Source organism: Mastomys coucha, chromosome X (assembly GCF_008632895.1).
Source record: "Mastomys coucha isolate ucsf_1 chromosome X, UCSF_Mcou_1, whole genome shotgun sequence".
Lineage (NCBI taxonomy): Eukaryota > Metazoa > Chordata > Mammalia > Rodentia > Muridae > Mastomys > Mastomys coucha.
The window spans coordinates 82,345,135-82,357,134 of NC_045030.1; the positions used below are offsets into that span (position 1 = coordinate 82,345,135).

Genomic DNA, 12,000 nt, shown 5'->3' on the forward strand with positions numbered 1-12,000 from the left:
GCTGCCTGAACAATCAGACCCCTCCATGTGCTGTCTTTGGTTGGTGGTTGAGACCCTGGGAGCTCTGATTTTTGCTCAGTACATCTCTAAGTATCTTGGCAACCTCAGCATCTTCCTCAGCTTGCACAATCTTCTATTTTTCCTGTTTCACTTTTTCTACCAAAAACTGGGCATGTTGAGCTTCCCTAGGCTACTTGTTTGGCTTCTATAGCAACTGTGTACTGTCTGCTGATGATATCTTCATCATCCAGGCTGAAGTCCTTGGCATGCTCTGTCAACTCTCTTCAGATCAAAAGGGACATGTGAGCCCACTGGCTAATAAGCTGTAAGGCATTGAACATGGCTACCACACTCCTGAATATCTCATTGACAACGGGCAGTAGCACTCTTCCTTTATATTCTAGCCCTAGACGTTGGTACTTGCTGGGGAGCTCCTGGGCATCAGGTCCAGACAGCACACACAGGGAGATGTTTCTGGTCTGCAGGACTTTGAACCCTGTAGGGTAGGACAATTTTCAAGGTCTGGCCATAATCATAGATGATGAAGTACTGGAACCAGGGGATCCAGAAGTGAAGCCTTACTGCCAGGATTGTATCCTGTTGCATGCCACCAATACAATAAAAGAAGATGGTCATAACAGCTTTTCATGGTATACACCAATTTGTGGATGCCATAGGTCATGGCTCCAGCCCCCAGAAGCAGCTTCATTGTGTGCTCATGCCCCGACCCTGGAAGACAAGTGTCCAGCCAAGTCCTCCAAATTCTCGGTCGTTTCTGATCCTCCTGAAGGTGGAAGCACCAGTGGTCAGGAGGGGAAGATGTCTGCCAACTTCTACCCAACTCCACGTTACAGACCTCATCTTGCACAGGAAAATTGAGGGCCATAGAGCTCATGGGAGAAAGGGCACCAGAAGTCAAGTTTAAATTTCCAACGCAGATTCTGAGGGAACAGCTAAAATTGTTAAAGAACTTATTACCATTAAAAAAATACCTTCTGCAAGGTTAGAGAAATGGCTCAGCAGTTAAAGAGCATTGCCTGTTCTTCCAGAGGACTGGGTACATATGATAGCTCACAATGATCTATAACTCCAGTTCCAGAGGTTTTGACAACTTCTTATGGCCTCCATGGGCGTCATGTACATAAAGGATGTGAGCCACACATGCACACACACACACACACACACACACACACACACACACACACACGTATGTATGTATGTATATAAGTATGTATGTAAGTATGTATGTATGATATATGTATGCATGCATACCTTCTATTCTATTATTATATACTAGCAGAATATAAAAGGTTTACTGAGGGAAGATATTAAAGAATACATCCTGTGAAAATCAAAACTTATTTGAAAAGAGATATCCTGAATTCAGAAAGCCAGTAATAGTGTTCCCTGCTCAAAATCAACAGCCTTGGGAAATACTTCCCCTGGTCATTTCAGAAGTTATGCAGAGGGTAATGTAAGAATCAAGGAGTAGAAGCTATATCTATATCTTCAGCTGGTAGCAGAATTTGGTAATGTTGTCCACATAATACTAACTTTGAAGACAAAATCGATACAAAAATGGGGATGTCATAGAGGTTTCCCTCAAGGTTCTAGAATGCTTTTAAGGCTCAATAATATATATCAAGATTAGATTTCCTTCAATCAAATTAGATTAAATCAAGATTAGATTTCCAAGAAGCCATCGATTGAAGCTGTGAAGGCTAAGTCTAAGTAGCAATGAAGATATCAGAATTTCAGTGATGTGAACACCATAGGATGCCTGCCAAGGAAAGCTTCATTCAGAGAGCTTATCACAGAGTGAGAGTATATGTTGCTGTAAATGGTAGAGCTGGAGAGGAGAAGCTTTATTCAAGTCACTGAGAGTCCTAATGATTCTATTACAAGCCCCAAGTACTGTACATGTAGAATCAGAGTTTTATGTTTGTTCTGCTGGATTTTGGTCTTACTTTTCCCTAAAATTTTGTTTTATCTCAATTTCTCTCTTTCAGAATTGGAAATTTTACTTTGTGCTATTGTGTGTTGTGTTTGACTTATGTTCTGATATTCTAGGTGTCCAGTAAGACTTCACTGAACAAAACTAATTATTTTCCAGTGGGTATCAATTTTAAATAGGTTCTTGGTTAGGAGTGGAATCATGTGTCAACTTCCCTCTTTCAGTGCCAGGCTGCACTCTGGCTTGAGCCTGTTAAGGTCTTATGCATATTGCTACAGTCACTGTTACTTCATTTGAGCATCAGTCCTATTATTTTGGAGGACAGTGTTTCTTTGCATTCATCCACAAACATCTGGCTTTTACAATTCTTTAATTCTACTTCTTCATATATCCCTGAATCTAGAAAGGAGGGTGTTATTGAAAACATCGCATTGAGAAACAAGTGTTCCATTCTCTCATTCTGCATATTGTTCAGTGTTTAGACTCTGTTCAACCTCAACTACTACAAGTAGAAGCTTCACTGTGATATATAGTTAATTAATTAATCAATTCTTAATTCATTAAGCTAACTGTGATATATAGTTTTATTAATATGTCATTATGCTCTGTTTTTTGTAGAATAATAGTAAATTTGCTTCTAGCTCAGTGATCTATCTAGTCTAAGGTTCTTACCTACTTTGAAGTGTCAGCTATGGGTTCTATTTCATGGAATAGACCTCAATTTCAATCAAAAAGTGTTCAGATACTTCCATTACATTTGTATCACTACTACAGCAATGTATTACACACTCAGATTGCTCGTGTTGGTCACAGAGTTTGTACATGGATGATACTTTCTCCTTACTTAGTATGCAGAAAACCTTCCAGAATGATGCACACTAATCATCAGGGCTGAAGCTTCTACTTGGGCAACATCTTGACTTTTCTATGTTGGCTGACACAAATATTGTCTTCAGCTATAGGACCTTGTCATCATTGTTTATGGGGCAATAGCCAGTAACAATAACCTTAGCAATAGTCTGTGATATTTGGGGAGTTCTAGAGAACCCTATCACCAGAAATTAAACTTTGTCTAACTCATTTTTGACATTGGAGGTTTTACTTGGTAGCATAAGGTTTCTGGTTGTTGCATTGTTTCTCTCATTGTATGGTGAGGCCATTTAGAGAATTATCATATATGTATATATTTTAGGAGGGGTACATTTGAAATTGGATTGATTACATCTTATATTATGAGATGGTCAGGAGTCTATTTGGGCAAAGAGTTATAGCTTAAAAGTGATATACTTGAGTGTCAAGTTGACAATAGACTCATGATAGTTAATGTTGATTGTAAACTTTATAGAAACTAGACTGACCAGGGAGATAAGACAGTGGGCATGCTTGTGAGGCAGTTTCTATAATGAGATAATGGATATGGAAAATCCACAAAAGATGTGGGTAGCACCTTATGCTGAAATCAAAGGAAAAAGCAAGCTGAATATGACCATACATCTCTATTTGCCACTTCCAGATCCCTTCCATGATAGAAAGTATATTCTCAAATCAGATGCCAAAATAAACTCTTCTTTCATAAGTTGTTCTTGTAAAATATTTTATCATAAAACAAGGTAACTAATACAAATATTGCTGTCTCATTCCCAAGTTCTATTTATGTATCAATAGTATTTTGTACTTTAACATTATTGCTGAGTTTTAAAAGACCTTCAAATAAAATAAATATAGTTTTTTTTTCTTGCAGTGCTGGTATATATCATTAAATATTTGTGTTAGAGTACAAGGTAGATGCATCATTTTGGCATTAAAGGAAAGGAAACATGAGCTGGTAGAAAATGAGCTTCCAAAAAGAATAAGTGAAGTAGAAGCGTATGTATATTTTGCATATTACCTTAGCCTGTGAGATACTCAATTCAAGCAAGTGTCAAAGTGTCATAAGATTTCTCAAATAATTAACAGGGATTAAGAAACAGTCATCACATAGATGAAGACACAAGAGAAGACTGAAGGTATCTTTTATGGGACTATCTTAAATATTCTTGTTCTGTATCTTAGATCTCATGGAGATAAATTTTCAAAATTGATTTCATTTGCTGTTGTTTTTAGTAGCTATAGCACTGCAGGGATGACTCTGTTGAAATAATAGAACAATGCTAAATCAAACTGGTTCAGAACAATTCAAGTTGCATCTTGAACAGCATGATTGAATTTTGGAGGGTGTAGTTTAGCTCTTTTGAAGCTTGTATTTTAAATTTCTTTGAACATAGAATACAGTATTTCAAACAACATTGTTTTATTTTAAATAATGCTTCTAGGTATTGGCCAAAATGCTTGGATAACACAATATTTTCAGCAATTGATTGGAATAGGAATTAAGAACTTTGACATAGACACATAAACTGACAGGATAATAATGTCTGTCCCTTAAGTTGTCGTTGAAAAAGGTCAGTATTTTCCAGGTTTGTTAGAAAAACACATGCACTTTTGGCTGATTATTTCTGAGCAACCTACATGGACTTTATTGGCACATTCTTTTATTAGCACAGTCAAAATATATGTAAAAGAATCGGGAATTTCTGTGTTTTTATTTACTAACACTAAAATTAAAATAAATATTATCAATAATATATTATTATCAAACACATTGAGTTTTCAAAGTTCTGAGGTCTGGAAAAATGAAAACAGAGGAACTACTGATCCTGTTCATAAAATTAGAACCCTCATTAACTGATTGCCTCCTAACACCATATTCTAAGGTATGAGGCCTTTTATATAAGAGTTCTGGGTGAGCACTTAGAAGCCAGAAGAATAGTTCAGTACATAAATCTCTTTCTTTGTAAACATGAAGACCTGAGTATGAATCCCCAGAATGTAAGTAATCATGAGTGTGATAGCATGCATCAATAACTTCAGTGTTTCTATGGTAATATGAAAGCTTTAGACAGAAGAATCCCAAGAAGTTTATAATCCATCTTGCTTGACATTTGTAATACGAAACAAGAACACTTTGTATCAAGTAAGGTGGAAAGCCATGACCTATACCTCAGGCTATCCCTTGACCTTATGTCTTATGTCCACACACACTTATACACATTGGCATGGAAATACATGTGCATGTACCATACATGCATTTCAGACACCAACCAAAAACATAGCATCTAGCATATTTTATATAAAGTTTCTCCTTATTTCCTTTCTTTCTTCTCTTTATCTATAACATCCATTCTGTCTTCATTTATCCCCTATTCCTTCTTTTTATCCAGTGTTATGGTTGAAATGTGTGGCTTCAAATATGGCTGCAAACAGTCTGCCACGGAATTACAGTCCCAGACTTAGTGTAATTTCTGCAGTCCTTATTTTGGACAAAAGGTTTAAATATTATGAGAAATTAAAAAAAAGATTTCTAATCTGTTACATTCTATCAATTCTTGATTAGTCCAAGAAAATGTGGAGGTATGGCTTATGTAAACTGAGATATACTTAGAGAAGAGGAAGGTGCCAGCACAGAACAGATACCATGTGACTATTCTGCACGATCCAATATTTACTTATTGATAGTTTCAGTAAAGATGAAGTTTGTAAGCCGGGCAGTGGTGGCACATGCCTTTAACCCCAGCACTTGGGATGCAAAGGTAGGTGAATTTCTGAGTTCTGCTACAGAGTGAGTTCCAGGACAGCCAGGGCTACACAGAGAAACCCTGTCTCAAAAAAAAAAAAAATAGATGTAGCTTGTGTTTTTATAAGATAATCATTCTTATTCTTACTTTAGAAAGCCATTTAAACAATTTGTCAGAGTGAGGTCCACATGAGTAAGGAAATTATCAAATTACTCTGGCAAATATATTGTTGAGAAGCCTGTACTAATACCAAAACTAAAGATGATGTGAATTATGTACATTCTTACTAAGTCCACTACAGTATTTTTGATAGAGTGTTACCCAAAAGTAACACTCTATTAGGGTCCCAAATAACAACAACAACAACAAAAACCATGGATCTATAACATGAGCAATGAAATAAGCAATGAATTGCTGGCTAGAAAAAAATCTAATTGTTTTGTTAGTTTGGTTTTAATCCTCACATTCTGTACAGTTATGGATGATAGAGCAGTATGTAAAATTTAGTAGCATTTTACATTATAACAGTGACTACCAAAAAATGAAGAAATATTTTTACAACAGCTAAAAGTGTAAATAACACAAAATGAAGTATGTAATAATAAATTTTTCAAAGGAAGTGAATTATCTCCACAATGAAATCTATTAAAATTGATTAACATATTTAAAGAGGATACAGGTAATTAGAAAATTATTCTTTACCTAAGGACTGAAGCAATTATAATTATAAAATTGTCCATTTTATTTTAAGAAATCTAAAGATTCACTGCCTTTCTTAACAACAATAAAGGGGGAAAAGTCTTATAAATTCCTAAATGTAAACAAATCAATCATAAGGAAAAAGAGCAATCATGGAATTATCATTTTATTTGATTTCTTGATTTTTCCAGAGGACTGGCTTAGTGTATTAAGTGCTTGCTAAACAAATGTGAATACTGGAGTTTGGGTCTCCAGCAGATAATAAATCCAGTAAACAATTCAGATAGCACATCATTTCAGAACTCTGGAGGCAGAGACAGGGAAGGATTCTGTACAACATGATATCTACCTAAGTCACTAGGATTGGAGAGCTCTAGGTTAAAAAAATTCTACCTTAATAAATAAATTTTAGAGTGATTAAGAAACACACCCAATATTAATTTCAGATCTCTATATGCAATGCACTAATGTGTATATATACCTGCACACAGATATGTGAATATGCATACCCATGTGATACCACCACATATGTGAACAGGAACAAACACACACACACACACACACACACACACACACACACTGTCAAATATACTACAGATTGGAGGGAAAAGATCCAAGATGGCTGAATCAAAGTTCTTTTCCTGCAGCTATGTGAAAGTAGAGGAAGAAACACAGAGTTAATATATATTCTGAGACCCAAAAAGACATGCATGGTATGCACTCACTAATAAGTGGATATTAGCCAAAAACATACAGAATACTTATGATACAATACACAGAACTCAAGGTTAACAAGCCAAATGGCCCTAGTGAGGGTGCCTCAATCTTACTTGGAAGGGAGGAGAAAGCAATCACTTGGGGCAGAGAGAGGGAGAGACCTGGGTGGGAGAGGAAACAGGGAGGGGAAAAGTGGAACACGATCAGATATTGGTGGGGGGAATCAGGAGTGAAGCCCTGAGGGCCAGCAGAAAGAATGGAAATAGGCAACCTTAGGAGGTAGGAGGTGGGGGAACCCTATATAATGTTTCAGAAATGTGGTAGTTAAGAGACTCTCAGGACTCAGATGAAATGCCCAGCAATGGGGAAAGGGAACTTGTAGAGTCCACCTCCAGTAGAAAGACAGGGCATCAAGTGAAGAGATAGGGTTACCATCCCACAGTCAAAAACTTTGACCCAGAATTGTCCCTACCTAAAAGAACTACAGGGACAAGAATGGAAAAGAGACAGAGGGAAAGGAGGTCCAGTGATCAGCCCAAATTGGGATCCAGCTCTAGGGGAGGCTCCAAGACCTGACACTATTAATGATGCTATTGTGTGCTTGCATGCTTAGCACGGCTTCCCTTGGAAAGGCCTAACAAGCAGTTGAATGTGTCAGATGCAAATACTTACACCCAATCAATGGACAGAAGCCAGGAACCCCTCTGTTTGAATTACATAAAGGCTGGTAAAAGTTGAGGAGGAGGGTGACCCCATAAGAAGAACAGCAGTCTCTACTAACTTGGACTTTCATGAACACAGACACTGAGCCAACAACCAGGCAGCATACACTAGCAGATATGAAGCCCCTGATACATATTCTGCAGAAGACTGCCTGGACTAGACTCAGTCCGAGAAGATGCACCTAACCGTCAAGAGACTTAAGGCCCCAGGGATTAAGGAGATCTGGTGGGGTGGGGGTAGGGTGTGGATATCCTCTTGGAGTGGGGGGAACTGTAGGAGGGTAGACTGGGAGGGGCATAATGACTAGACTGTAAAAAAGATTGAAGAATAATAATCTATAAAAATAATATATTATAATATATATTCTGAGGTTCTAAAACAAGAAAGAGAGTGATGATAGATGGAGGGGGAGAAGAAGAGAAAGAACAGGGATGAGAAAGGATAGAGTAGGAAGGGGATGAACTTGAATAAAATAAAAGTTGCTATGATATCTAGTAAAGTAACTGGAACTATAAACAGCATGGAGAATTAAGTAGGCAACCAAGGCAGAAGAACAAACAGATTACTACTTAAACCCTTGCTCTATAGTCAAAGACAGGAGGGTTCATATGCTAATTACCAAAGGTTAATCCAGAAAACAGAAATGATCCAAATAATAATAGACTACAACTCCAAACTATAGGAAAAATTTATAATTCATATGCAGTTTTAACTCAGTTCAAGAATTTGATACAAAGGCATTTGCTCTGCTCTAAGGAATGTACCCTGGACCTTCTCCAACCCCTAGAACACAAACTCCCATGTCTAGTGCTAGACACTATCTCTGATTAGACATTATCAAGGAAGTACTGGTCTATTTCTGAAGACATGAGTTGGCAAGCATATCAGAGTAAAAGCAACATCTCCAGGAACTTAAAATTTTAGAAGCAATTAATTTTGATTGATGTGGTCACAAACTTGAGGCTAAACTGTGCTTGCCTCAAAGGAATTTGAGAGAAGCTATTCCCTTTGTGGTCATTTGATTCCTCTGTTTGTTTCTTTTCAAATGAAATCTCCTCTGCTTTTATAGAAACTCAGCCCTTTAATGAGCATACTGGAAAGGGTTTTTGGTGGCTACAAAATCAAGTTGTTTTGTTCTTAAAACTGTTCAAAATCTTATTTCTTCATAGCTTCCATTGCTTCTGATGGCAAGCAATTTTCATTATTTTCCAATATATGGGTAACACTTTTCAATTTATATTTATTCTCATAATTTTCAGAAACTCTATAATTTTAAGACATTGTAGGAAGTGTGAGACCTGCCTTTCTGTCTTTCTTATTCATAGGTATTTGGTGAATGGTATGAATACCTGTAAAGTTTATTCTCAATTCAGCTAAGATACTAGTCTTAAGACACTATTATTTATAAATAATTCATGAATTAAAACCATCCACAGTCCTCAGAGAGAGAGAGAGAGAGAGAGAGAGAGAGAGAGAGAGAGAGAGAGAGAGAGAAAGAGATTGCTGCTGTTTTCAAATGTATCTATATTCTTTAACGTAATTCCATTACTTGGAAGACATTTCTCAATAGTGTTCAATAATCCTCTTTGAAATAAATCCTTCTACAAAAAAAGGATAATTGGTGAGCCCTTAAAATTATAGTTTAGGGTGTAAATATTTAATATTTTTTTGACCCTAAGAAAGTTCCTCTCAGTGGTTTTCAGGTTCAATCCTGCAACCTGAGAAGACTAGAGTCTCACCTGTTTCTTCTCTTGATTGTCAAATCTCTTCTCAATATTTTTTTCATAACTCATGGAATATACCCTATAGTAGAGAGAGGGATCTTGTAGAGTCTGCCTCTAGTAGAAAGACAAGGCATCAAGTAGAGGGATGGTGTTGTCATCCCACAGTCAAAAACTCTGACCCAGAATTGTTCCTGTGTAAAAGAACTGCAGGAACAAAAATGGGGAAGGACCTGAGGAAAAGGACGTACAGTGACAGGTCCAAACAGGGATCCAGCTTAAGGGTATTCCCCAAGGTCTGACACTATTACTGATGCTCTGGTGTACTTACAAACAGGAGCTTATCATGAGTACCCTCTGGAAGGCCCAGCAAACAGATAAAAAAGTCAGATGCAGATATTTACATCCAACCAGTGGACAAAAACTGGTGACCCCTCTGGTTGAAATAGGTAAAAGCTGGAAGAAGCTGAAGAGGAGGGCTACTCCATAGGAAGACCATTGCTTTCAACTAACCTGGATCTCCCGGATTTCTTAAACACTGAGCCACCAACCAGACAGTATACACCAGCTCTTATGAGGCCCCCAACACATATACAGCAGAGGACTGCTGGGTCTGGACTCAGTCAGAGAAGATGCACCTAACCCTTTAGAGACTTGGAGTCCCAGGGGTATGGTGGGGTGAAGGGTGGGGACATTTGCATGGAAATGGTGGATAGGGAGGAGTTGTGGGATGTAGAGTGTAACAGTCAGTGGGTAGATCAGGAAGTGGATAAAGTATGAACTGTAAAAAAGATTAAGAATAAATTTTTTAAAATGGTGTATAAAGCTAACAAAAAATATTTTAACACAGAAAAAGTAAGTAAACTTGACCCAGTGCTGCTCTCCTACAAGGAAAATAAGTTCATCTGAAAAATAAAAAAATGGGTAGATGGCAAGGAAAATTAATGTAAGTCTGCAACTAATAGAGGTGATGAGATGGGGAGAATCACAAGGAAGAGACAGAGACCTGGGATAAAGGCGGAGCCCAAGAATCAATGGGGCAACCTTACATGTGACTTACTACATTGATAATATGGTACCTGAAGAGGCCACCTCCTGTAGCCAGACAGGAACACCAATGGAACTATAGAGAGACCAACTTACTCACATAACTTTCAGCCTAGTACTTATCTTGTCTGCAAGTAATGCAGGCACAAGGGAGGGAGCAGAGACTGAGGGAATAGCCAACCAAAAACCTGTCCAACATGAGACCCATCCCATGGACAAGTACCAGTCCCTAACACTATTAATTACACTTTGTTATGCTTGTAGACAGGAGCATATTTTCCGCTCAGAGATGCCACCCAGCAGCTGACTTAGATAGATACAGACACCCAGAGCCTAATAGTGGATGGACCTTAGGGACTCTCATGGGAGAAGAGGAGGAAGGGCTGGCTACAGGTCCTAAAGGGGATAGGAACTTTACAGGAAGATCAACAGAGTCAACTCACCTGGATGTTTGAAGGTCTCTGAGTCTGAACCATCAACCAAAGAACATACAAGGGCTGGACCTAGACCTCCCCACTCATATATAGCAGATGTGTATCTTGGCCTTCATGGGGATCCCAAACAACTGGAGCATGAGATATCCCCAGACCTATTTCCTGTACTTGGGATATGTTCTACTAATTGGGCTGCCTTGTCTGGTCTCAGCAGGAGAAGAAGCACCTAGCCAGCAGAGACTTAGAGTGCCAAGGTGAGGAAACATCCAAGGGCTCCCCATTTGCTCATAGGAGAAGGAGATGGAGATGGGGGAAGGATTGTGACAGGGATGACTAGATGACTATAAGGGGGCAGTAAGCAGGATGTAAAGTAAAGAAGTAATAATAATAATATATATATATATATATATACATATATATATATATATTCTATTATATACCTTTCTTCTTTTTTATAATCTTAAGTATATTTTTTATTGTTTTAAATTTTAAATATTTTTCATTTTTCAAGTAGTTATTGTATTTATTTACATTTCCCTATTGTAGGCATTTCAGCTAAAGTCACCCACATTGAGTCCTGGAAGCCTCATTTGTTGTGGGGTACCGGGCGGTGGGGAAATAATGAGGTGGAAAAGATCCACATCTCACCAGAGCTTGGACACCCTGGACGGGTGGACCCAGGATACTGCTGAGTGCTATCCATGCCACCAGTTGGGCATCTGGCTGTGAGAAGCCAGGTAACCCCAATCTGCAGGGGTGGGAGGAAGCAGTCCAGGGTCCCTGAGCCTCACAGGAGCCAAGGATGACAGGTTCTACCTCTTGGGCATTGCAGGATGTAGCTAGACACTGCAGAAAAGCTGAGAAGTGGTGGGGGCTCCAGCGTGGCAGTGGCCCAGGGCTGAAAAGAAAGAGGGGTGCGGCTAGGAAGCACTGGGTGGTTCTTATGCAGGGCAAGAGTCCTTGGTCTGGTCTGGCAGCTGGAAAGGTGAGGCTTTCCCGAGGGTGATTTGATGTGGCTCTTTAGGGAAAGGACTAAGCCATTGTTCCAGCATGCCGAGTTTAGATGAAAGGAGGCAGGTCATAGTTTTAGG

At 38.5% G+C, this 12,000-nt stretch overlaps 1 pseudogene; it reads right to left on the reverse strand.

The window, feature by feature from the left end:
• The window catches only part of LOC116086028, a 13,697-nt pseudogene that overhangs the window by 434 nt on the left and 1,263 nt on the right, over positions 1-12,000 (reverse strand).